General features: G+C 41.8%; 1 protein-coding gene and 1 long non-coding RNA gene across 3 annotated transcripts in view; one reads left to right on the top strand and one right to left on the bottom strand.

The window, feature by feature from the left end:
- LOC130369059 (uncharacterized) overlaps positions 1 to 5415 on the bottom strand; it is a 38283-nt gene extending 32868 nt beyond the window's left edge. Inside the window, exon 1 of the long non-coding RNA XR_008892654.1 lies at positions 4846 to 5415. This is a non-coding gene — a long non-coding RNA (uncharacterized LOC130369059). The remainder of the gene's footprint in view (positions 1 to 4845) is intronic.
- Positions 1 to 25742, top strand: part of GRM8 (glutamate metabotropic receptor 8) — a 1218499-nt gene that overhangs the window by 740969 nt on the left and 451788 nt on the right. The window lies entirely within an intron of this gene.

Raw genomic sequence — 25742 nt, forward strand, 5'->3', positions numbered from 1 at the left:
TATTGTGGGCATTTTATTGTGTCCAGATACAAGGAAGCTGTCAGTAGAGGAGCCTAATTTTTTCTTCCTTTGTACATTTTTTAATTCATCCAAAACGCTAAATATCCTTCTCTGTTTACCTTATCGATTTTTAGTTGTTTAAGAGTAATTGTTGGTGGCCAAGTTCACAAATGAATGTAATGTCACACAACAATAATTAAATGAAAGAACCTTTATTTATAGTAATTTAGTGTGTATTAGGTAGACACAATACCATAATGGCTACTGTCATTTGGAGAAGCATGGACAATCAATACTGTAATGAGAAGAGATGTTTGACTAAGACACATATTGAGTAGAATCTACAATTCACCAATCTTGCAGTCTTCTTCCATTTCCTAAGAATTGTGCAACTCAATAAATACGTAGATTAAATGTGATATTCACTTCATCACAGTCCTTATTAGCAGCTTGTTTAACCCCATCAGGTAGACAAGTCTATCAATCATCAGTTGTCGCACAAGTTTTGTTTTTTGTTTAAAAACTTCAATAAATTATTTTTACATGACATGGGCTAGATACATCAGGGCTCGAGATGAGCGAATTTTTGAAAATTTGATTTGGCCGATTTGACGTATTAAAAAAATTTGATTTGATCTGACTAAATTCACAGCAAATTTTTATTAGTAATATAATGTGTTTAATAAAGTGTGTGTGTCTGTGTTTCACTTATTTGTTTCTCTATTTTCTTTACATTTTTTAGGTAGTACTACTACTCCCAGCATGGAACAGACTGTTCCATGATGGGAGTAGTAGTACCTGTGCTAATAGACACATCCCCCCAGGTGTCACTCCTGATACCCGCTGTGATCGTCCTGGTATAATGTATAGATTTGGGCAGCTTTCTCGCATCTAGATAGGACGATCACATTGGGTGTAAGGAGTGATACCAGCTGTGATCTGTCCTTAACTGCAGGTACTACTGCTCCCATCAAGGAGCACACTCTGCTCCATGCTGGGAGCTGTAGTACCTGCATTAATAGACAGATCACAGTGAGTGCCACTCACAGTTCTCTGTGGGAAATATGAATTATAGGTATATATATGGCATATACTCATACTACTGTGGGACCAGAGAAGAGCGGCCGGCCGCCATGATGGGAGCTGTAGTACCTGTACTAATACGGGGCACTGATATTACTAGATCTCCCAGAAAAAGGAATAGAAAATAGTGAATGTACCGGGAATCTTAAAGCTTAGCTTTTCTTATGCTAGAATAAAAATTAAAATAATGTGTCAAAAATCAAGAAACAATTGCAAAAAACATTAAAAAAAATATTCAGTTTAGGTTATTTGAAGTATTCTGAGGTTATAGAAGTATTCACAATCACTGTTGGTGAATTTTAAATACTTAAAATTGCAAGCAATTTTTATAATTCTGCATATTATCATTTTTAGTACATCTATTTTATTGTATTATATTTTAATCTATGTCTGATGCAAGAGCCCTGCAGAAGACACCTTAGTATATTTTAAATAAATTGTAGGCTATTATGTTGGACATATATTCCCTTTGTCTTTTCATTATTTCCTTATCTTTTTCATTTTCATATCCCTAACCTAGCAGGCCATTTAAATGTAAAAATTAAATATTTTTATAACATTTTTTTTATTAGTAATGCATTTTATTTTTGTGTTCAATAAAGTGTATGTGTGTGTGTTTCACATGTTTTCTATTTTTTAGAGACTGTTCCATGATGGGAGCTGTAGTACCTGCAGTTAAGGACAGATCACAGCTGGTATCACTTCTGACACTCGATGCGATCGTCCTATCTATTGCAGAAATTGGGCAGCTTTCTCCTGCGTTCGCATCTCTGCACTATACTCCGCTGGCCAGTGATGTGAATAGAATTCACATGACTTATTCATATTTCCTGCAGAGAGCTGTGATTGGCCACATGGTTCCAGCCACTAACAGCTCTCGGTGGGAAATATGAATAATAGGCGTATATATATATATGGCATACTACAGTGGGACCAGAGAAGAGCGGCCGGCCGCCTGCATATATACATTATACAGGACGATTGCATTGGGTGTCAGAAGTGACACTTGTAGCGATCTGTCTATTAATGCAGGTACTATAGCAGGTACTACAGCTCCCAGCATGGAGCAGAGTGTGCACATGTTGGGAGCAGTAGTACCTGCAGTTGAGGACAGATCACAGCAAGTGTCACTCCTGACACCCACTGCGATTGTCCTATCTATTGCAGAGATACAAGCGAGGAGAAAGATGCTCATATCTTTACCTTATACAGGACAATCGCAGGCTTCAATTTCGTCTGATTCGATTCGCTCATCTCTAATCAGGGCAATTACATTAGGTTGTAAAGGTGGATATATTGTTTACGGATCACATAGGGGGAACTCATTAAGCTGGAAAAATCAGAGAATTATATCCTGCGCTTACAATAAACTGCTTACTGAGTGATCAGTTTCTTGCTGCCTATACAAATCTATGTAAACGAGGGTGGTATAAGATGGGAAGATGAATTTGATCAGAAAGCAGACGGAGAGAAACTACACTAGATCTTACGTTAGGGCTCTATTCATAGCTTAGACTGTTCAGTACTACTTTATAATGTCCTTTTTACCACTGCTTTATAAGGCTGCTGCTGATTCTTAGGAGAGCAGGATCTCCTACACAGTGTATGCATACTGCAGAGAAACTAGGGAAAACTAGTGAAAAATAGCATATACAGTTTACAAAATGTCCACAAATCATGCTACCCTCTAAAAAGTCACCAGGAATGATATATATTTTTTAACAATTTTTTACTATATGCTATTTTAACCGATATGTTTTTTTTTTTTTTACTTATTTGGCATTGCATCAATTTTCTTCCTTAACAAATAGTACTTTATAGCCTTAACAGCATTTAGAACAGTAAAAAAGCTATACTTAAAGCATTAGATAAGTGAGTACAATTTATAAAAATCTAAAATTTAAAAAGCATAACACATGTAAAAAAGAGAAGACAATATTAATTTAACAGTCCTTGTTCACCAGCTGGGTTTGGTAACTAAGATCCCTATTAAAAAAAATAATAATAATATAGGAAGGATGGAAGCTCGTTTTTTCTGTCGTCCTTCAGCTGACAATAGCATGTTCCTGGCGCTGATTTATATTACAAGCAGTTTTCAAACTGAACCACATGTGTCCAACTTAAAGAAAGGACACTCCAACATCAAGGACCATCTTATGTCTGGCACAGCTGATCTTACAATGAGCTTACAAGTAGCTAAGTGAAAAAAATAAAGAGCGGAAAAAGAGTTACCAAATTTATATAAACAAAAGGTGGATTTGTGATTCCATGCAGTCCACTGGCTATATCTAAAGCAACTTTTATACTGTATTTTCCTGAGGGAAAAAAAAAACTATATTTGTCATATTTATCTCAGAGATGATGGCAGCAGTTGTACACTAAGATTGTTATCCATGTTATAACTACAGGAAACTACTTTCTACATCATACATACAGTGCTGTGTTTATAATAGTAAATCAAAAGAAAGATACTTCGGCATCCTCTCTGTTACTAACAGCTCAGCACCCAACCTGTACTTTATGATTGTGCCACAGCATTTCTGCCATGCCAGAATAAAGACTCTTAACAGCTGTCTAAACTTACTACATTCAATCTAAAAATGAAAAGCCTTTTCCAAAGGATGCATACAAAAGGTAGTCTTTAGGGTCAAAATAGAAATTGATTCCACATATTTTCAATCTTACATTAACCTCTTACTAACCTATAGCATAAAGGTACGTCATGGGGCAAATGAAGAAGAATGGTGTAGGCTTGGGAGTTGGCTATCAGCAGGAGACATCAGCCAATAATGACTGATATTGTAATCACACTAATGTTCGTCATTTAACTGTTTGAATCAACAATTGTAGCATTTAAAAAGTAAATACAGCTCATCCCTGCCGTCTTGTAGCCCTGTTGTGCAGATGGGTTGCTAGAGCATTCCTCAGAGATTGCTAAAGCCTGCCTGTGGCAGACTTAAGTAACAGAGTGCCGATCATATAGCTCAATGTAAATCAATAGAGTGATAAAAAATGCAATCTTCAAGAATTGACACATTTTGCAAACAGGAGCAGATTTAAATGGTTGCTCCGCTCCCCAGCGTCCAGAACATTGAGTTCCTTAATGCTGTGTGCTGGCTTCCGTGTTCATGCCCGCCCCCTCGTGATGTCACAGCCTGCCCCCTCAATGAAAGTCTATGGGAAGGGGGCGCGACAGCCATCACTCCCCCCTCCCATAGACTTGCATTGAGGGGGCGGGACGTGACGTCACATGGCAGGGTGTGACGTCATGAGGGGGCAGTCGTAAACAGGGAAGCCCGCGCACAGCATTCAGGAACTCAATGTTCTGGACGCTGGGGAGCGGAGTAACCATTTAAATCTGCTCCTGTTTGCAAAATGTGTCAATTCTTGAAGATTGCATTTTTTATCACTCTATTGATTTACATTGAGCTATATGATCGGCACTCTGTTACTGGGGAGCGACGTAACCCTTTAAGCTCTATGGTAGATAACAAAGTGTGGCTCTTGCTCCATTTGTACTTTGAATGCACAATGTAGGGATATATCATTAGGAGTGCATAAATTAATATTAGCCAATTCATCACTTGCCGATCTACCCACACTGTGTATTCCTTAATATGTGATTGTAACTTCTACTATATAGGAAATACAAAGCGACCGTTATTCCACAGAATCAGGGAGCACGTCTGCTCTCTCAAAACAGGCTTCAGAGCACTACGATTTATTCAGGACATGAAAGAAAGACATTGTAGCAGTACTCACTGTTTCTGTTTTGCCGCATTGGAGAAAGTGATGTGTTCCAGTGATGGTGTGGATAAGTACACATTGTTGTTAAGAAAAGAAGCCAGATGGATCATGAAACTCGATGCAACAGGTCCTCTTGGACTGAATGAACGTAATGAGCTTAGTGTTTTGCTATAATATGTCCTTCTGTTCTTTGTTTTTAGAGATCGCTTTAACTAACACTGTTTGTTTATGGGTGGTTTCCATGACTACCCAAACCAGGGCTTATTTAACTATGTCTCTAATGAAGTGATGCAATGCCAGCTGAAGTGCTTGCTTAGCACAAAACGGAACCCGTCGCCTCTTAGAAGGATTCCTGTGTTTGTCAGTCCACACATGCCCATGTGCACATTCATGTATCTGTGTTACCACAAATAAAGAAGATTCAAGCATCTATTGTGAGTGCCCTGGGTTAAAACAAAAAAGACAAAGAGGAGCGCTCCATGGTGCAATAAATAACAAATGTGGAAACACTAATGGTGATAGAGCGCTTACCAATGTAAGTTGTGCAGATGCCAGCACAACTTGGATGATAGCATGAAGCAGATCCCTCTGCTGCCACTCCACAATAAAAGCAATAAAAACCAACGACCTCCAGACCAGTGGATAGTAGGGCGCTGAGGGACCAGGCAACAGTTGAAGCAATCAGCTTTATTCCCAACATGTAACACGTTTCGCGCTAGTGCGCTTCATCAGGCATATGGACAGTGGGAACAGGAAGCAGTATATATAAAAAGCCAGACACAAACAAAGATGTGCTCATGTGCAAAATAGATCATATTGCACTCATATAAAGTGCATAATGCATAATAATAAATACATGTAGAGGTATAAAATATATCTATAAAAAATATATATCTATAAAAAAAAAAAAAAAAATAGAAGAAATACAAAAATACAGAAATACAAAAATACTAATACTAAAAATCAGTGAGTATTGTCAATAACTTCATTGAGTCCGTTTGGAAATAGGGTACATAATTTAAAAATCCAAAAGGACTCACGGTTAATAAGCCTTTGCAATCTATTCTGAACAGTGTCAGAAATGGTTTCCAATATCATCAGTTTCAAGCAGGCTGCATTCTTATCATGAAACATAGCAAAATGGTGGGACACACTGTGAAGCATGAATCCGTTTTTTATGTTGGATCGATGCTTGTTCATACAAGCCCGCACTGGCTGCACAGTGCGCCCAACATATTGGAGATGGCAATCCCAAGTCAATAAATAGACTACAAAAGAACTCTCACAAGAAAAAGAACCATTGATGAAAACTATGGTTTCATGGTTTCTATTTATGAATTGAGCACTACCTCCTTTGCCTCACACTTTTCCTTTCTTACTCTCGATGTATGTTCACTTTACTCTAACATATCTACCGAGTTGGGATTACAGGCTATGGAGGAAACTTCAACTTAGATCCCCATTTCAGTCAAGTTCAGTCCTCCTTTCTTATTGAAGCCATGCACTTTATTCTTGAGCACAACGTGTTTCCTTTGATGGCACTTTATATAGACAGACGAGGGGCTGTGCAATGGGGACTCGTTTGGCCCCAAGTTATGCAAATTTATTTATGGGGCGATTTGAGTCCCAGTACATTGCACAGTCCCCCGTTTTTAACCAATGCATCGCCCTTTATAGGCGTTACATTGATGACTTGTTTTTTATTTGGTTGGGGTCCCCCGAACTAGCAGATCAATTTGTTTCTTATCTAAACCAAAATAATTGGGGCGTCAAGTTTACCCCCCATTTTTCTAATACTCAGATTGAGTTTTTAGATCTTTTAATTAGGAGGGATGTTGATGGAGTGATTTTTACTGAAACATATTTTAAAAGCGTAGACGTTAATAGTTTTTTTTTTTATTTTTGTAGCGCACACTACCCGAAATGGTTAAAAAATGTACCATATGGTTATTACTTGCGTATACGCAAAAATTGCACTTTAGACTATGATTTTGTTAAACAAGCATGCACCTTAAAATCACGATTTGTCAGTAAGGGGTACCCAGCACCCCTTCTTTCAAATGCTTTTAACAGTAAAAAATTTGAAACAAAGTGACTTAGTGTCAACTCTGGGGGGGGGGGGAGAACATTGGTTCTAGGGACATGAAATCCAAACATGATTTTAAGTTTAATGTTATTACTAATTTTAATTGAGCTTCTAGTAATATTAAAGACATTTTAAGGAGGCACTGGTCTATCATTCGTGATGACCCGATTTTGAGTAAAATTGTCCCTGAACACCCTGGGGTCACATTTAGAAGGTCGCCAAACCTCCGTAATCTCCTAGCCCCCAGTAGGCTAAGACATAAGCCCACCACCCCCATACCTGCCACAATATATGGCATGCAAAGGTGCAACAAGTCGCGTTGCCTGTGCTGCGAGATGGTGTGCGCTGACAATTTTTTCAAATCAGCCATTACTAATGAGAGGTTTTTAATCAATGGTTCTTTTGCTTGTGAGAGTTCTTTTGTAGTCTATTTATTGACTTGTGATTGCAATCTCCAATATGTCGGGCGCACTGTGCAGCCAGTGCGGGCTCGTATGAACAAGCATCGATCCAACATAAAAAACAGATTCATGCTGCACAGTGTGTCCCACCATTTTGCTCTGTTTCATGATAAGAATGCAGCCTGCTTGAAACTGATGATATTGGAAACCATTTCTGACACTGTTCAGAATAGATTGCAAAGGCTTATTAACCGTGAGTCCTTTTGGATTTTTAAATTATGTACCCTATTTCCAAACAGACTCAATGAAGTCATTGACAATACTCGCTGATTTTTAGTATTAGTATTTTTGTATTTGTGTATTTTATTTATTATTTTTTTTATAGATATATATATATATTTTTTTCTAGATATATTTTATACCTCTACATGTATTTATTATCATGCAGTATGCACTTTATATGAGTGCAATATGATCTACGCGCATTTTGCACATGAACACATCTTTGTTTGTGTCTGGCTTTTTAAGGGTTGTGCATCATGTGACTCCCTTGGTGAATGATTTTTGTGCATCATGTGACTCCCTTGGTGAATGATTTTTTCTGACACCAAGGGGTTAATTAATTGACTTGGAGTGTGTATATATACTGCTTCCTGTTCCCCCTGTCCATATGCCTGATGAAGCGCACTAGCGCGAAACGCGTTGCATGTTGGGAATAAAGCTGATTGCTTCAACTGTTGCCTGGTCCCTCAGCGCCCTACTATCCATTGGTCTGGAGGTCGTTGTTTTTTTTATTACTGGGTTAAAACAAAACACAGTTGCTTAAAAAGAAAAAGGAAACAAATAAGACTATGTAAGGATTGAGAGGCAGGGATAAGGGCAAACCTTCAATTTGATTGGTGCCAAAGAAATTACTGACACCAAAGGTTTACTTTACCTTTTAACCCTTTGGTGAGACACAAACTGCATTCATGTAATGGGACTATGACACAAGCTCAGGAGAAGCTAACCCAACTAAGAAATTATACCCCATAAGGGTTGACTAATAGCTAACTATTCCAGAATAACAACCATAACATAAATAAGACATGATCATTTTATAGTTTGGGTTTTATAGGAGTGACTAGTTTACCAAACATGTGTAATGTACATTTTTTTTCATTAACTTTGCTGATCTGTTTTGGTCCCACTATAGATCTCAATTGATGCCTTTAATAATACTTTGTACTGCTTCTATAATTAAGTATATTATCCCTATCAATATAAAATTAAAAAGTCATTCTACCTCTGCCAGGTTCTAATACATGTCCAAAGATGGAAGATCCTTCATTAGAACCTCATATGCCACGTAAATCAATCTGAACCTCAGAATTGCATTGATGAGTTGAAAGAAAGAGCTCCCTGTAATTTCTTAGATACTGCAGGCATTAACAACTGTTCCTTCTAAGGGGTTAAACAGCCAGAATAATAGTTTGAGTCCATTATGACTACAGTAATACCACCTGCCAGTACTATAAATGTAGGGTGTGATCCAGGGAAGGGATACAAAATGTAAGAGGACTTCTTTATTAAGAATATTGCTGACAAAACAAACAGCACATTAAAAAATGGTGGTCTTGCTTACTTACAGTCTGCTTTTAAAGCCCACTTTCTCTATTTTATACTTGACCTTTCCTTCACCTTAGGCTTCAGTATGCTGTCTCAGGCAATGTAGATTTTAATCCAGCATTCTATTGTCAGTGGGATTTGCAATCTCCCTATTTCAAGCATACACACTAGAACCAAGTAGTGTGGTTAAAAAAAAGTAAAAACAATAAGACACACTAACACTCAGATAACATAAAAACTGTTCTTAGATGATTCCTTCTAAGGCTTAAGTTACATACATGGGGCATCCAGCTCCAGCAAAACTGGGCAAAAATTGCCACAACTGATACCAGAAGTGCATCAGTTGGCATCAGTTGTGCATCATCCAGCATCCATTGTTTGAGATTGCCAGACGGGAGAACGCAGCAAGATGCACTCCACCGGTCTGTGCTGCTCCGGCAAGTCCAATCATCCGGCATCCAAACTGAAATGTCAGATGATTGTGAATGGTCCCATTCAAAAGAATGGGATCAGTTCTTGCTTTAATATCCGTCGAGTGCATTTTCTGCCGTGCCAGAGGGGGAAAAAACTGGCAACTCATACATGTAAAGGAGGCCTAAGGGCCCTAGTGATAAAAGACAACAGTGCTATCCAATAAGACTCAGTTCTTGGATATAAAGTCCAAGTGCCTTTTTTTTTTGCAAAGAATGGTAACTGAACCCAGATGCGTGAAAAGGGATAAAAGAAAAAAATATTCTTTTAAGAAGTTATTTCATATGTATTTTTTCATATGAAACAACAGAAACTCTTAGAATCATCTAACTAAATTTTGGAGTTTCATCACAATAAAGCTATTAATCATTTACTACCATACATGAAAGCGGAAATAATTCAATAGATACTTAAAACCATATTATGCTAAAACAATTTTCTCTAAAATACATGCCTATGTAATCTGGGAGAAACTGCACATCCTCTTTTGACATGAAGCAAGCACATGCATGTTTGAGATTCCAGGTTTTTTTCCTTTGTCTACTTACACGTGCACATTAAACTACAGACAACTTTAAAGTGTTACTGTCATTAAAAACAACTTTTGACATGTTAATCAAATATGTCAAAAGTGGTTGACCACAGAGGGTCTAACTCTTGAGACCCGCAGCGATTGTGAGTATTTAGCCGTGCAGCACTGCACTTCACTCCTCTGATAGATCAGTACATTTCCATGCATAGATGTCTACGCAGAGATGAGTACAGATCTCTCAGCTGGCCAGAGAGTGAAGCGCAATGCCATCCCCTTTTCTGGCTAATAACTTAGAGCCACAGCAGGCTCAGGAGTGAGACCCGATGTGGTCAACAACTTTTGACATGTCTGATCGACATGTCAAAGTTGTTTTTTTAAAATAGTAACACTTATTATAGCATACATACAGAAGCTTTAACAATTTCAGGTACAGTTTTACAACTACTGTTATCTTTGCTTTTGTTTTTTTTTGTTTTTTTGTGTGTTAGGCAAAAAACATTTACCGGCCATAATTATTTTATTTATTTATACTTTTTTTCCACTTGATCACTGGAGTGGCACTTTTTTGGAATATATATATATATATATATATATATATATATATATACATATATATATATATATATATATATATATATATATATATATATGTATATATACATATATATATATATATATATATATATATATATATACATATATATATATATATATATATATATATATATATATATATATATACACAAAAAGAAAATCGAGTTCAAACAACTCCTTAATTAAAATCATGATTTTATTAGTACAATTTTAAAAAACAATGTGAACAGACGCCAATAATTGAAATTGGGATTAGGTTAGGTTCCAGTACAAAAAAATAGGGCTACTGCCAGCTGCAATGGGCTAACATATAATATGATGTAACAATTATCATTATATGTTAGCCCATTGCAGCTGGCAGTAGCCCTATTTTTTTGTACTGGAACCTAACCTAATCCCAATTTCAATTATTGTCGTCTGTTCACATTGTTTTTTAAAATTGTACTAATAAAATCATGATTTTAATTAAGGAGTTGTTTGAACTCGATTTTCTTTTTGTGTATATGGTATTATGAGTTCTCCTGTGTCCATGCAGGAATTAGTGTGCCCCCGATTGTATGCCATAGAGGCAAGGGGTGATCATGCACGTTTAATGCTAGGACCTGTATTAAATATATATATATATATATATATATATATATATATATATATATATATATGTATATATTGCAATTAATATATCTATTGAGGCTGTATCCAGTTTAAACCACTGTCATTTTACAGAAATATATTTTTTGTGTTTAAAGGTTAACTCCACTCAAAAATGGTTTTGAATAATGAAAATCTTTGTAACCAATGCTAACACTTACTGGAGAAACTGCTGATGCTTGAAATAGGACTTGTAGCTGAAATCACTTTGTGAAACCTGGAAATTAAACTGTTATTTCACAGATTATGCATTTCAGCCCATCTCTGACAATACTTTAACTATAGAGTAGATACCAGTCTATTTCCGCCATGCAGATAGATCCACAGATTAGTGATTTATAACATGTACGTGTATTTTTTTTTGTAAATTTGTAACTATATGTGAATTTAGGTTTAGTGTCAAACAAAACTACTGATGTTTATTATTGCTGTGTCTACCATATTGTAAAGAATGAAATGTAGACACATTTTGTAATTCAATTCTACTTAGACCATTACAACTGAAGGTTTAAGTCTAGGATACTGTTACGCCGAGCGCTCCGGGTCCCCGCTCCTCCCCGGAGCGCTCGCTTCTCTCTCTCCGCTGCAGCGCTCCGGTCACGTCCTCTGACCCGGGGCGCTGCGATCCCGCTGCCAGCCGGGATGCGATTCGCGATGCGGGTAGCGCCCGCTCGCGATGCGCACCCCGGCTCCCCTACCTGACTCGCTCCCCGTCTGTTCTGTCCCGGCGCGCGCGGCCCCGCTCCCTAGGGCGCGCGCGCGCCGGGTCTCTGCGATTTAAAGGGCCACTGCGCCGCTGATTGGCGCAGTGGTTCCAATTAGGGTAATCACCTGTGCACTTCCCTATATTACCTCACTTCCCTTGCACTCCCTTGCCGGATCTTGTTGCCTTAGTGCCAGTGAAAGCGTTCCTTGTGTGTTCCTTGCCTGTGTTTCCAGACCTTCTGCCGTTGCCCCTGACTACGATCCTTGCTGCCTGCCCCGACCTTCTGCTACGTCCGACCTTGCTTCTGCCTACTCCCTTGTACCGCGCCTATCTTCAGCAGCCAGAGAGGTGAGCCGTTGCTAGTGGATACGACCTGGTCACTACCGCCGCAGCAAGACCATCCCGCTTTGCGGCGGGCTCTGGTGAAAACCAGTAGTGGCTTAGAACCGGTCCACTAGCACGGTCCACGCCAATCCCTCTCTGGCACAGAGGATCCACTACCTGCCAGCCGGCATCGTGACAGTAGATCCGGCCATGGATCCCGCTGAAGTTCCTCTGCCAGTTGTCGCTGACCTCACCACGGTGGTCGCCCAGCAGTCACAACAGATAGCGCAACAAGGCCAACAGCTGTCTCAACTGACCGTTATGCTACAACAGTTACTACCACAGCTTCAGCAATCATCTCCTCCGCCAGCTCCTGCACCTCCTCCGCAGCGAGTGGCCGCTCCTGGGATACGCTTATCCTTGCCGGATAAATTTGATGGGGACTCTAAGTTTTGCCGTGGCTTTCTTTCCCAATGTTCCCTGCATCTGGAGATGATGTCGGACCTGTTTCCCACTGAAAGGTCTAAGGTGGCTTTCGTAGTCAGTCTTCTGTCCGGAAAAGCCCTGTCATGGGCCACACCGCTCTGGGACCGCAATGACCCCGTCACTGCCTCTGTACACTCCTTCTTCTCGGAAATCCGAAGTGTCTTTGAGGAACCTGCCCGAGCCTCTTCTGCTGAGACTGCCCTGTTGAACCTGGTCCAGGGTAATTCTTCCGTTGGCGAGTATGCCGTACAATTCCGTACACTTGCTTCAGAATTGTCCTGGAATAATGAGGCCCTCTGCGCGACCTTCAAAAAAGGCCTATCCAGCAACATTAAAGATGTTCTGGCCGCACGAGAAATTCCTGCTAATCTACATGAACTTATTCACCTAGCCACTCGCATTGACATGCGTTTTTCTGAAAGGCGTCAGGAACTCCGCCAAGATATGGACTCTGTTCGCACGAGGCGTTTCGTCTCCTCGGCTCCTCTCTCCTCTGGTCCCCTGCAATCTGTTCCTGTGCCTCCCGCCGTGGAGGCTATGCAGGTCGACCGGTCTCGCCTGACACCTCAAGAGAGGACACGACGCCGTATGGAGAACCTCTGCCTGTACTGTGCTAGTACCGAACACTTCCTGAGGGATTGTCCTATCCGTCCTCCCCGCCTGGAAAGACGTACGCTGACTCCGCACAAAGGCGAGACAGTCCTTGATGTCTACTCTGCTTCTCCACGTCTTACTGTGCCGGTGCGGATGTCTGCCTCTGCCTTCTCCTTCTCTACAGTGGCCTTCTTGGACTCTGGATCTGCAGGAAATTTTATTTTGGCCTCTCTCGTCAACAGGTTCAACATCCCGGTGACCAGTCTCGCCAGACCCCTCTACATCAATTGTGTAAATAATGAAAGATTGGACTGTACCATACGTTTCCGCACGGAGCCCCTTCTTATGAGCATCGGATCTCATCATGAGAGGATTGAACTTTTGGTCCTCCCCAATTGCACCTCGGAAATTCTCCTTGGACTTCCCTGGCTTCAACTTCATTCCCCAACCCTGGATTGGTCCACTGGGGAGATCAAGAGTTGGGGGTCCTCTTGTTCCAAGAACTGTCTAAAACCGGTTCCCAGTAACCCTTGCCGTAACTCTGTGGTTCCTCCAGTAACCGGTCTCCCTAAGGCCTATATGGACTTCGCGGATGTTTTCTGCAAAAGACAAGCTGAGACTCTACCTCCTCACAGGCCTTATGATTGCCCTATCGACCTCCTCCCGGGCACTACTCCACCCCGGGGCAGAATTTATCCTCTCTCTGCCCCAGAGACTCTTGCCATGTCCGAATACGTCCAGGAGAATCTAAAAAAGGGCTTTATCCGTAAATCCTCCTCTCCTGCCGGAGCCGGATTTTTCTTTGTGTCCAAAAAAGATGGCTCCCTACGTCCTTGCATTGACTACCGCGGTCTTAATAAAATCACGGTTAAGAACCGCTACCCCTTACCCCTCATCTCTGAACTCTTTGATCGCCTCCAAGGTGCCCACATCTTCACTAAATTGGACTTAAGAGGCGCCTATAACCTCATCCGCATCAGAGAGGGGGACGAGTGGAAAACGGCATTTAACACCAGAGATGGACACTTTGAGTATCTGGTCATGCCCTTTGGACTGTGCAATGCCCCTGCCGTCTTCCAAGACTTTGTCAATGAAATTTTTCGTGATCTGTTATACTCCTGTGTTGTTGTATATCTGGACGATATCCTAATTTTTTCTGCCAATCTAGAAGAACACCGCCAGCATGTCCGTATGGTTCTTCAGAGACTTCGTGACAACCAACTCTATGCCAAAATTGAGAAATGTCTGTTTGAATGCCAATCTCTTCCTTTTCTAGGATATTTGGTCTCTGGCCAGGGACTACAGATGGATCCAGACAAACTCTCTGCCGTCTTAGATTGGCCACGCCCCTCCGGACTCCGTGCTATCCAACGCTTTTTGGGGTTCGCCAATTATTACAGGCAATTTATTCCACATTTTTCTACCATTGTGGCTCCTATCGTGGCTTTAACCAAAAAAAATGCTGATCCCAAGTCCTGGCCTCCTCAAGCAGAGGACGCCTTTAAACGACTCAAGTCTGCCTTTTCTTCGGCTCCCGTGCTCTCCAGACCTGACCCTTCCAAACCCTTCCTATTGGAGGTTGATGCCTCCTCAGTGGGAGCTGGAGCTGTTCTTCTACAAAAAAATTCTTCCGGGCATGCTGTCACTTGTGGTTTTTTCTCTAGGACCTTCTCTCCAGCGGAGAGGAACTACTCCATCGGGGATCGAGAGCTTCTAGCCATTAAATTAGCACTTGAGGAATGGAGGCATCTGCTGGAGGGATCAAGATTTCCTGTTATTATCTACACCGACCACAAGAACCTCTCCTACCTCCAGTCTGCCCAACGGCTGAATCCTCGCCAGGCCCGGTGGTCTCTGTTCTTTGCCCGATTTAATTTTGAGATTCACTTTCGTCCTGCCGATAAGAACATTAGGGCCGATGCTCTCTCTCGTTCCTCGGATGCCTCAGAAGTTGATCTCCCTCCGCAACACATCATTCCACCTGACTGCCTGATCTCCACTTCTCCTGCCTCCATCAGGCAGACTCCTCCAGGAAAGACCTTTGTTTCTCCACGCCAACGCCTCGGAATCCTCAAATGGGGTCACTCCTCCCATCTCGCAGGTCATGCAGGCATCAAGAAATCTGTGCAACTCATCTCCCGCTTCTATTGGTGGCCGACTCTGGAGACGGATGTTGGGGACTTTGTGCGAGCCTGCACTATCTGTGCCCGGGATAAGACTCCTCGCCAGAAGCCCGCTGGTTTTCTTCATCCTCTGCCTGTCCCCGAACAGCCTTGGTCTCTGATTGGTATGGATTTTATTACTGATTTACCCCCTTCCCGTGGCAACACTGTTATTTGGGTGGTCGTTGATCGATTCTCCAAAATGGCACATTTCATCCCTCTTCCTGGTCTTCCTTCTGCGCCTCAGTTGGCTAAACAATTTTTTGTACACATTTTTCGTCTTCACGGGTTGCCTACGCAGATTGTCTCGGATAGAGGTGTCCAATTCGTGTCTAAATTCTGGAGGGCTCTCTGTAAACAACTCAAGATTAAATTAAATTTTTCCTCTGCATATCATCCCCAGTCCAATGGACAAGTAGAAAGAATTAACCAGATCTTGGGTGATTATTTGCGACATTTTGTTTCCTCCCGCCAGGATGACTGGGCAGATCTCCTTCCATGGGCCGAATTCTCGTATAACTTCAGGGTCTCTGAATCTTCCTCCAAATCCCCATTTTTCGTGGTGTACGGCCGTCACCCTCTTCCCCCCCTCCCTACCCCCTTGCCCTCTGGTCTGCCCGCTGTGGATGAAATTTCTCGTGACCTTTCCATTATATGGAGAGAGACCCAAAATTCTCTCTTACAGGCTTCTTCACGCATGAAGAGGTTCGCGGATAAGAAAAGAAGAGCTCCCCCCGTTTTTTCCCCTGGAGACAAGGTATGGCTCTCCGCTAAATATGTCCGCTTCCGTGTCCCTAGCTACAAGTTGGGACCACGCTATCTTGGTCCTTTCAAAATTTTGTGTCAAATTAATCCTGTCTCTTATAAACTTCTTCTTCCTCCTTCTCTTCGTATCCCTAATGCCTTTCACGTCTCTCTTCTCAAACCACTCATCCTCAACCGTTTTTCTCCCAAATCTGTTCCTCCCACTCCTGTTTCCGGCTCCTCGGACGTCTTCTCGGTCAAGGAAATCTTAGCTGCCAAAAAGGTCAGAGGAAAAAATTTTTTTTTAGTGGACTGGGAGGGTTGTGGTCCTGAAGAGAGATCCTGGGAACCTGAGGACAACATCCTAGACAAAAGTCTGCTCCTCAGGTTCTCAGGCTCTAAGAAGAGGGGGAGACCCAAGGGGGGGGGGTACTGTTACGCCGAGCGCTCCGGGTCCCCGCTCCTCCCCGGAGCGCTCGCTTCTCTCTCTCCGCTGCAGCGCTCCGGTCACGTCCTCTGACCCGGGGCGCTGCGATCCCGCTGCCAGCCGGGATGCGATTCGCGATGCGGGTAGCGCCCGCTCGCGATGCGCACCCCGGCTCCCCTACCTGACTCGCTCCCCGTCTGTTCTGTCCCGGCGCGCGCGGCCCCGCTCCCTAGGGCGCGCGCGCGCCGGGTCTCTGCGATTTAAAGGGCCACTGCGCCGCTGATTGGCGCAGTGGTTCCAATTAGGGTAATCACCTGTGCACTTCCCTATATTACCTCACTTCCCTTGCACTCCCTTGCCGGATCTTGTTGCCTTAGTGCCAGTGAAAGCGTTCCTTGTGTGTTCCTTGCCTGTGTTTCCAGACCTTCTGCCGTTGCCCCTGACTACGATCCTTGCTGCCTGCCCCGACCTTCTGCTACGTCCGACCTTGCTTCTGCCTACTCCCTTGTACCGCGCCTATCTTCAGCAGCCAGAGAGGTGAGCCGTTGCTAGTGGATACGACCTGGTCACTACCGCCGCAGCAAGACCATCCCGCTTTGCGGCGGGCTCTGGTGAAAACCAGTAGTGGCTTAGAACCGGTCCACTAGCACGGTCCACGCCAATCCCTCTCTGGCACAGAGGATCCACTACCTGCCAGCCGGCATCGTGACAGATACGCTACTGTTACAGTCAGTTCTTGGTGCACAAACTTTGTATATTACTATTAAATTTGGCTAGAACTAAACTGGGAAGTGGAGTCTGAAAAATCTTTAAATCTTTACCTTAAAATGCCCCGCACAGGAATATGGATTTCCTCAATCTGAAGGATTTCCCTGAAAAAGTCCTCAAAAGCAACCGCTGATGAATTGCAGATGTTATTTCTGAATCAATAAACAGGTCGAGGCTGATAAAGTTCATGCAACGTGATAAGACAGATATAGGTCAGGGTAAACAGTGGTCCAAAGCCAGGAAACAATGGGGAAAATAAACAAAGACTAACTTACTTTTATAATGTGCAAATGTTACTTGCCACTAAAAAGTGCACCAACATAGATATGGGGGTACATACACTGTAGACCTGGTGAGGTCCTGTGGTTCTAGAACACTAATATATAACCTATTCAAAAAGAAACCACTACAAAGAGGGGACCAATTATAAAATCAATACATTTTATCATGTCAATTATTAAATATGCACAAAACAGGGAAAGTTTAAAAGCACACAAATGGCATGGACACAGACAATTTGGTGGGAGACCATGGAAAAGGGCTGGGGGAGCATAGGTCCCAATGTAAAACAAGCATTAGAATGCTAACAGAAAGAGGTAATCTAAGAAAGTCATACAAAGGAGGTATACAGAGTAAACACATAAATGTGTAATCATGTAAAGTGCAAGTGTATCTAGCAGCAGCCTTCAGAGAAAGAATAAATATGGCACAAGTATGCAAGAAAATAATATACAATAGAATGTTAGAAATGTAAATGCTATGCTACAAATGCAGAAAGTATATAGAGTGTAATAGAGCCGAAAGTCAAAATCGGCCCTGAAGGCCGTGAAATGGACCTACTGATATTCAAGGTGGAAGCCCCACGGTAAGTTCCCCCCCCCCCCACCGCACCTCCGACGCGTTTTGTCCAAACGGGGCTTTATCCAGGAATGGTGGGCAACTGGGGTCAGGCACTATTTATATCCCGAAAGGCCAATCATAATGCAGCAACCCACCTGTATGGAGATTGCAGTGCGTGAAAAGGACTCCAGATGAAAAATGGCCGGATGTTACCTATATTACGGACGCCATAGGACCACAACAAAATGGCCGACTGAGAACACTAGAGGCCAAATAGTAATTAGTATACAGAAAAATGGCCACTGTGCATCTGCGCAGCGGGCTACTGTGTTAAGGCGGTAAATCGTCATAAAAGAAAATCGGCAATGGTTAAAAATAGCCTAATAATGTGTCATAATTGTCACGATTCGGCTAGCTGGATGTGGATCCTCTGTGTCAGCGAGGGATTGGCGTGGACCGTGTCGGTGAACTGGTTCTAAGATGCTACTGGTATTCACCAGAGCCCGCCGCAAAGCGGGATGGTCTTGCTGCGGCGGTAGCAACCAGGTAGTAACGGCTCAACCTCGCTGACTGCTGAGAAGGCGTGGGACAGAAGGACTAGGCAGAGGCAAGGTCAGACGTAGCAGAAGGTCGGGGCAGGCGGCAAGGTTCGTAGTCAATAGCAATAGCAGAAGATCTGGAAACACAAGCTTTGGACAACACTAAACGCTTTCACTGGCACAAGGCAACAAGATCCGGCAAGGAAGTGCAGGGGAAGTGAGGTAATATAGCCAGGGAGCAGGTGGAAGCTAATTAGGCTAATTGGGCCAGACACCAATCATTGGTGCAATGGCCCTTTAAATCTTAGAGAGCTGGCGCGCGCGCGCCCTAAGGAGCGGAGCCGCGCGCGCCAGGACATGACAGCCGGGGGCCGGGACAGGTAAGTGACTTGGGATGCGATTCGCGAGCGGGCGCGTCCCGCTATGCGAATCGCATCCCCGCCGGCAATGTCAGTGCAGCGCTCCCGGTCAGCGGGTCTGACCAGGGCGCTGCAGAGAGAGGAACGCCGCGAGCGCTCCGGGGAGGAGCAGGGACCCGGAGCACTCGGCATAACAATAATGTGTTATGATAAATAAATGAATGAATAAGTGGTGCACGTGTGGTGAAAAAATATAATAGCTATTATAGTTTTTTCACCACACGCACACCACTTATTCATTCACTTATTTATCATAACACATCGTTTTTATATATGCACTATTTATATACATTTTATATAGTACTCTTTAATATATATATATATATATTTTTTTTTTGCACATTACTATATTATATATATACATATATATTCACAATTGGATTTTAATTCAATTTCCAAATACCTGTGCTGCTCTATGTGAGCCATCATGCAATATCAACCATTCCCATATTTGCATTTTTAACTATAGTCTTTGTTTACATTTATTAGACTATTTTTAACTATTGCCGACTTTCTTTTATGATCAATTTCCTTTCATATATGCAGGACAGCCATTTTTAAGTAGACTTTGGACCTTCTATAGGCGGTGGCCATTTTCTTGCGGCAGATTTACTGCCTTAACACAGTAGCCCGCTGCGCACATGCATAGTGGCCATTTTTCTGTATACTAATTACTGTTTGGCCTCTAGTGTTCTCAGTCGGCTATTTTGTTGTGTTCCTCTGGCGTCCATAATAACGTAACATCCGGCCATCCCGCACACAGCAATCTCCATACAGGTGGGTTGCTGCATTATGATTGGCCTTTCGGGATATAAATAGTGCCTGACCCCAGTTGCCCACCACTCCTGGATAAAGCTCCGTTTGGACAAAACGCGTCGGAATGCGGTGGGTGAATTGGGAACATACAGGGGGGCTTCCACCTTGAACATCAGTAGGTCCATTTCACGGCCGGTGATGACTTTGGGCTCTGTTACACTCTATATACTTTTTGCATTTGTAGCATAGCATTTGCATTGCTAACATTCCACTGTATATCATTTTCGTGCACACTTGTGCCATATTTATTCTCTATCTGGAGGCTGCTGCTAGATACACTTGCACTTTACATGATTACACACTTATGTGTTTACTTGCATATCTGTATACCTCCTTTGTATGACTTTCTTAGATTACCTCTTTCTGGTAGCATTCTATTGATCGTTTTGCATTGGGACCTATGCTTCCCCCCGTTTTCCCTGGTCTCCCACCAAATTGTCTGTGGCCATGCCATTTGTGTGCTTTTAAACTTTCCCTGTTTTGTGCATATTTAATAATTGACATAATAAAATATATTGATTTTATAATTGGCCCCCTCTTTGTAGTGGTTTCTTTTTGAATAGGTTTTTTTTCCACTACTTGGGAAACACTCCAGTGACAGTGAAGAGACAAGAGGAACATCATCTATACAGGTCTGTGCATTGTATGGTTATAAGAGCTGATTTCGGTGGCAGCTAGAGTGACAAAAAAAGCAAAAATAAATAAATATAGTGTACAGTATATTTCCATTGTGATTTAATTGTCACTGTTGAAGTCAACTACAGATAATTTATTGTTCATTTTTGTACTCACTTTAGGTTGCATACAATTCCATGTGTTCCTAGATAGCAAGGACATTCAAGTGTAGAATGACATTATCATTACTATAGCCTATTATTGCAAGTACACAAAAAAAATATAACAGCACACTGAAAATGCTGACATATGAGAATATGTTGATTGTTTTGAATTTTATTTATTTACCATACCTGCTAAACTGAGGTTCATACTGGGTGTTTTTATCAAATTGGGCAGGCCCTTCTGCTTTGTCAAAGTGGCCCTATCAGATGAGTTGTTAACAATAAACCTGACTTATGGGGGCGTGACCTGGGTATGGAGCCTGCTACACGCACTTAGTGGAGCTCCTGTGACGGTGGTGACTATAAAGCATCAAAAAACATTTGTCCTGCACCTTATCATGCCCAAATTACACACACAGGACCGGGGAGCAGTGAAGGATATCCCCACCGCTTCAGTGAAGGATATCCCTACCGCTTTTGGATTGGATCGGAGCACGTCTGGCTGCCGCCTGGTAAGGAAGCGGAGCCCCAGCTGATCTGTGTGCACTACGCAGAGCAGTGAATATTTGTGCCGACTGGACCCAGGAACAGAGCGGTATCGTCCGCGGGAAGACAGGTGACCATAGAATTAAAATATTGCGTACCTGTGTCTGCCTGAAGTGTGGAGAGCCTGCGTTTGGTCCCTGGTGCATTCCGCCATACAACTGGAAGAGAAGGAGTAGCTTTCGGCGAGCGCCATTGCTGGACTCACTAACGCGCGGAGGCTGCTGCGTTCACAACAGGGCAGATGCAGGGGTGAGTGTAATGCCGCAAAAATGAAAATCTACCTACATAGGTAATTCAAATATTTAACTAAACGTCTCACCCTGTCCTCGCTCCTCAGGAGATTACTGCTCCACAACAGCAGCATCCCCCTGCTTGAAGCACCACTCCATACAGGAAGACAACCTGCTTATACTACATTCACTATAAGGATTCCTCCTGCTCCCCCCATACTATAACTCTGTGAGATAACACTGGCACATTGCCTACCTACAGTATATAAACTTGAGGAAATCTGAGCCACTGAAGAAGGGTGTCACAAGAATTAATATAACACTTCATTCTTTGTGGCATTGAGAAATATCTGTCTTCCGAACTTTAACATTGCCAGTGTTTATTAGACCATTTCTCCCCTCTCATCTGCCTATATATTCCCCTCGGGATTTTCTGAGATTCACAAGATTTACCATGTCACACACAAGGAACACCAGAAAGACTGAATATTCTAAAAGAGCTGAGAAAATGGATCAAGAGAAACGGAATTCCTCCAGTAGATATAACAATAAATCACAACCCTCCAAATTTTTGAATACTCCATTGCCTCAGAGGATAAGAGTGCAACACATTGAACAAACAGAAGATTCTGAGATCAGTTTGTCAAACAGATATTCTCCACTGCAAGATATCGCGCAGGGAAAATTGGATGGCGTTGAAACCTCTTCCATTAGCTCTTCCCCATCAGGAAGTCCAGAAAAGCAAAAAGTTAAATGGTCTTCTCAAGAACAGCATCAAGAAAAAGCTTCTGTGACCAATAACCACTCTGATTCTGAATTAGATGACCAGCTACAAAACATGCCAGCTTCCTCAGATACAGTTGCGGAAGTTAAAAATATGTTATTAATGCTACGACGCCAAATACAAAAAGATACAAAATCCACAGTCGCCGAAATCAATAAAAATGTGGATGCCTTGGTAGTAAGGATCGATCATAAGGAAAAGAAGATGGGCGAATGTGTGGCAGCACACAATAATCTTGCAGATGCTCAAAACCTCTTATGTGACAAAGTGGAATCCCTCAGAGCAAAAGTGATCGATACCAAAGAAATAATCTAAAGTTCAGAGGTGTTCCTGAGAATATCTTAAATCCTGAAATTGTACCTTATTTACAAACCATGTTCAAATGCTTGATTCCAGAATGCTCGGACGTGGAACTCACTATAGATAGAGCACACAGGTTGCCCAAACCAAAAAAATTACCTGATTCAGTCCCTAGGGATATAATTGCAAAACTATGGTTCTTCCAAACCAAAGAAAAAATACTGGCAATAAACAGGAAAGCTGGTTCCCTTCCAGATCCCTACAAAGGAATCTCAATATTCAATGATCTCTCCCCAGTCACATTGGCAGCAAGAAGGAACTTTTATCCTGTGACTACAGCTTTAAGAAAAAATTGCGTAAATTACAGATGGGGCTTTCCAGCGAAACTCATAGTGATGAAGAACGGAACTAACCATATTCTAGCCTGTCCTGCAAAAGCTAAAGAAACGCTCTAAAAATGGGACATAGCGGTTGAGACCTCACCCTTTCCGGCACTAAAAGAAAACCAATCTCTTTTACAAACTACAATTACAACTTTCATACACCTGATACAGTTGCAGATCTATTTGATATCCTTTAAAGAGTCACGACCCATGTCAGAATTTTCTTTTTTCACGTCTGGTAGCAAATTCACCCCGACTTGCTCATGTTAACTGTTTGCCTAACTTGTTTACTATTGTGCTTATTATGCTCTTTATATACTGTTTTTGTTACAATAGCCTTTACCTGTTTTCTCCATTTCCTCCAAAATCGTCTAAAACCTCACGGTATGATGTCCCCAGATATGGGTTACTGATGTTCTGCCACCCTTACATGTCCTGGCCGATCCAAATAATCACTAAGGTAACACTTTTGGGACCAACCACCAAGCATAAAAGCACATCACATATTCATTCACATGACCCTTAATATTTATAGTCATAAGGTCCGAGTTCTAAACTCCCATAAACGCAGGTCATATTTATGGCACGATATCCGAAACTCTAATGCGGATGTAGTGTGTGTTCAAGAAACCCACATAAATGAACATGACAGTACAAGGTTTAAACACAAACACTTTCCCCATATTTTCATGTCCTGTGCCCAAACAAAAAAAGGCTGGCACTATGATAATGGTAAAAAATACAGTAACATTCCAAGTACAAAAGGTAGATATTGACCGTGCAGGCCGATTTGTAATTCTATCATGTATAATCAACAATATTGAGTATACCATTGTGTCAGTTTATGCCCCAAATTCTGGACAAATAAGATTTCTGAACAAACTGATAAGGAAAAGTGACAGGATCAAACAAGGGAAATTATTAATATGTGGGAACTTGAATTTAACTAATGACTTCAAAATAGACTCTAGTTTGAACAGTAACAGATCAGTTCTTACACTTAATAAATGGCTATTTAATGAGAGTTTATATGATGTTTGGAGATGTAAACATGAAACAGAAAGAGATTATACATTCTATTCTCAAACACATAAAACTTATTCAAGAATTGATTACTTCTTAACTTCATTACATGTGATTTCAGATGTGGTAAAATTTTCTATAGGAAGTATAACTTGGGCTGACCATGCCCCACTGTCTTTAATCATTTCAACCCCTAACTTTCCTAAGAACAAATTTATATGGCGGAACAATTCTTATGTTATGAATATCCCCGCAGTAAAAACCAAACTCTCCAAGGATTTAAAGGGATTTTTTTTTTATTAATAATGGATAGACAAAGGAATTTTCGACCTTGTGGAACACACACAAAGCATATACTAGGGGTCTTTTGATCCAAGAAACAGCTAAATTTAAGAGAAGATTGAAGAAAGACATAGATGAAACCTCACAAACCGTAGCTTATCTAGAACACTTAGATAAACTCAATGGAACCCATGATCCAGTAATACATACCAAACTGAAAACAGCCAGGATCAAATTAACGGAATTACTTTCCTCGAGGTTTGATAAACAGTCTAAAAGATTGAAATGTGATTATTACTGTAATCACAACAAAGCCCCTTCATTAATGGCTAAAAGGGTTAGAGGTATAAATACGAAATCTAGAATACCTTACTTGATACATCCACAAATGAAAGAAAAAATACAAAACTCACAATCCATAGGGGACACTTTTAGTAAATACAGGTCCTTCTCAAAAAATTTGCGTATTGTGCTAAAGTTCATTATTTTCCATAATGCAATGATAAAAATTTAACTTTCATATATTTTAGATTCATTGCACACCAACTGAAATATTTCAGGTCTTTTATTGTTTTAATACTGATGATTTTGGCATACAGCTCATGAAAACCCCAAATTCCTATCTAAAAAAATTTGCATATTTCATCCGACCAATAAAAGAAAAGTGTTTTTAATACAAAAAAAAGTCATCCTTCAAATAATTATGTTCAGTTTTGCACTCAATACTTGGTCGGGAATCCTTTTGCAGAAATGACTGCTTCAATGCGGCGTGGCATGGAGGCAATCAGCCTGTGGCACTGCTGAGGTGTTATGGAGGCCCAGGATGCTTCGATAGCGGCCTTAAGCTCATCCAGAGTGTTGGGTCTTGCGTCTCTCAACTTTCTCTTCACAATATCCCACAGATTCTCTATGGAGTTCAGGTCAGGAGAGTTGGCAGGCCAATTGAGCACAGTAATACCATGGTCAGTAAACCATTTACTAGTGGTTTAGCACTGTGAGCAGGTGCCAGGTCATGCTGAAAAATGAAATCTTCATCTCCATAAAGTGCTCCAAAATCTCCTGAGAGCTAGCTGCATTGACCCTGCCCTTGATAAAACACAGTGGACCAACACCAGCAGCTGACATGGAACCCCAGACCATCACTGACTGTGGGTACTTGACACTGGACTTCAGGCATTTTGGCATTTCCTTCTCCCCAGTCTTCCTCCAGACTCTGGCACCTTGATTTCCGAATGACATGCAAAATTAGCTTTCATCCGAAAAAGTACTTTGGACCACTGAGCAACAGTCCAGTGCTGCTTCTCTGTAGCCCAGGTCATGGACTTCTGCCGCTGTTTCTGGTTTAAAAATGGCTTGACCTGGGGAATGCGGCACCTGTAGCCCATTTCCTGCACATGCCTGTGCACGGTGGCTCTGGATG

Source organism: Hyla sarda, chromosome 4, assembly GCF_029499605.1.
Source record: "Hyla sarda isolate aHylSar1 chromosome 4, aHylSar1.hap1, whole genome shotgun sequence".
Classification (NCBI taxonomy): domain Eukaryota; kingdom Metazoa; phylum Chordata; class Amphibia; order Anura; family Hylidae; genus Hyla; species Hyla sarda.